This window comes from Talpa occidentalis, unplaced genomic scaffold (assembly GCF_014898055.3).
Source record: "Talpa occidentalis isolate TD23 unplaced genomic scaffold, MPIMG_talOcc4v2.1 talOcc4.3, whole genome shotgun sequence".
Taxonomy (NCBI): Eukaryota; Metazoa; Chordata; class Mammalia; order Eulipotyphla; family Talpidae; genus Talpa; species Talpa occidentalis.
This window is the reverse complement of record NW_023603184.1, coordinates 16868628-16871076: the sequence shown is the minus strand read 5'-3', so window position 1 is coordinate 16871076 and position 2449 is coordinate 16868628.

Sequence of the window (2449 nt, the reverse complement as noted above, 5' to 3'; positions counted from 1 at the left end):
ACTTAATCCCTTAATCCTGCCTCCAAACAAGGTATGAACCCACACAGAATGCCTGCCTCACCTTTTACATGATAATCTCAGCACAGACCTAAGCCCAGTCATAACCACTCTGTTTTGTTGAGGTCTGGGTTTCGACCTTCTCAAATCCTGAGTTCCTACCTTCAGAGGAAATGTTCCCCTGCATAGCTGGAGTTTGCTAATATGTAAGTGATAAAATCCAAAGTACATTTGGTATTTGGACAAATGTCAAATGTTTTCCCTACGCACCAGATATGAAATATAAATGAGGGAAGTTTAAAAAAAAAAAAAAAAAAAGCAAAAGGCAAGCAACCAGGCTGCTCTGTCTTGTGTTTGTTGCTTCTCTTTCAATAGAGGATTCTAGAAAGGTAAGTGAGCTTCACATAGCATTCCAGCATATTGACCTTATTATGCTCTCCCTACAGCCATTACCCTGCATAACAGTACAAAAGGAAAGATAACACTACTAGAAGTTAAGTCAGGAGGCCTGGCTTCTGCTTTTCTGACTACTTCTGTGCTCCTGTGTAAGTTACTTTTATCTCTGTGGACCTCATAATCACCAGCTACAATCCAAATTCAAGCTCAGAGAGACTCAAGGACTAAAGAAATGAGTGAAACAAACTAAGGAGTATACATTCAACAGAGAAACACTTTGCTTGAATGTTTAATGCATATTCTGCACTTCCATAAAGACATACACTCGATTTCATGTAGTAAACTTAACTTTACAATAGCTGAGATTTACCAAAGAGTTGCAAAAATAGTACAAAACCCTTACAAACACCTCACCCTTTTGGTAGCATTTTATATTACCATCATGCATTTATCACAACTGTTTTTTCTTATAATATGCAACACTCTCAACTATCTACATATATGAGTACAAAGTTATATATCATTATTAAAAAATAACAAAATCTAATCTTATATTGATAATTCACCCTCAGTGAAGACCACAGGGAGTACAGGGAACTGCATTTCACAAGCAGAAATCCCTGCTGGGAATGGGAAGAGAAGCAGGGATAGTTGCCACATAGGAATGCAGATCCTGTTATTCTAGATCTCTGGTTTTGTTTTCAAAAAAGTCAAAAATCCAGATTTTAATGTGAAACATATCAATTTTTTGAAGTTGGCCCATTTCTTTTTCTTTCTCAAAAGACTATACTGGCCAAATAAAACATATGCTAACTGGATTTGGCCTGTGACTTTCAATTTGGGATCACCAGTGACATGAATTTCACTTGGCAAAAGTCAAGGTGTCAGCAGGACTGGTTCCTTCTAGAGGCTCCATTTCCTTGCCTTTTTCAGCTTCTAGTGGCCACCTGTTTCCTTGGCTTGAGACTCTTTGCTCTGTCTCCAAAGCTCATCACTCCAATTCTGCTTCTGTTATCACATTGCCTTCTCTTCCGACTCTGCTCTCACTTCCCTCTCGTGAGAAGGGTGAGGATTGCTTCAGACCCACACAGATTGTCTAGGATGATCTTCCCATTTCAAAATCCTAAACCTAATTACATCTGAAAATTTCATTTTGTTATATAAGATAACGTTCACAAATTCCAAAACATTAGGATGTGGGCCTGTATAGGGGTCATTATTCAATACTTAAGAATCTAAGTTCCTTTCCAGATTTTTATTAATGGATTCTCTCCCACATCACTCTCAACTACATAAATTTGTCTTATGATTCCTTTTTGGCCTCTTATGAGAAAGTCAGGGTAGCAAATATTTGCAGAGCAGTTGCCATGTACCCAGCAGTGTACTAGGGAGAGAGGGGAGGAGTAAGTATATAATCTACCATTCCAAAGATTTCTGATGTAGAAGAATTTACAAAAGATATAATGCTCTGAAAACTCACTTCACTAGGAAGTTTTGCATTAGATCTAGAGGGGAAAAATTAAGGATGCACACTTTTTTCTTGTAGGAAAATATTACATGAGCATATATCATATCATCCACTTACTGACATTTGACAGAATACTTATTATCATTTCTTCATGTAAGCATCATCTTGGAGGTGATATGACTAGGGTCACCTTTGGTTTCTCCCCTTAAACCAAGCTGTATACCCTAATGCTACAGCCATAAACAATTTATTAAGCAATAAGGACATCTTTCCCTTGAAAACCTACAGTAGATATCTTTTGAAGTTTCAACCCCATATAAGTCAATGACCCTACCCCCTTTCTGGGGATATATATTTCTCTCTAACTCACTGAAATGCCTTCTTGTCATATCTTTGCAATCACTGACTATATTTGATTGAACCGGCAGGCATTTGAGGCATATGGTTCTGTCCCTGGACATTTGGGATTAAAACCAAAAGTCAGATTAATTGAACGTGGATGTCTTTCTCTATCATAAACTGAAGATGTAGAGAGACCATTCTACATGAAGAAAGAACAATCAAGGCAGGAAAAAAAAAAAAATCACA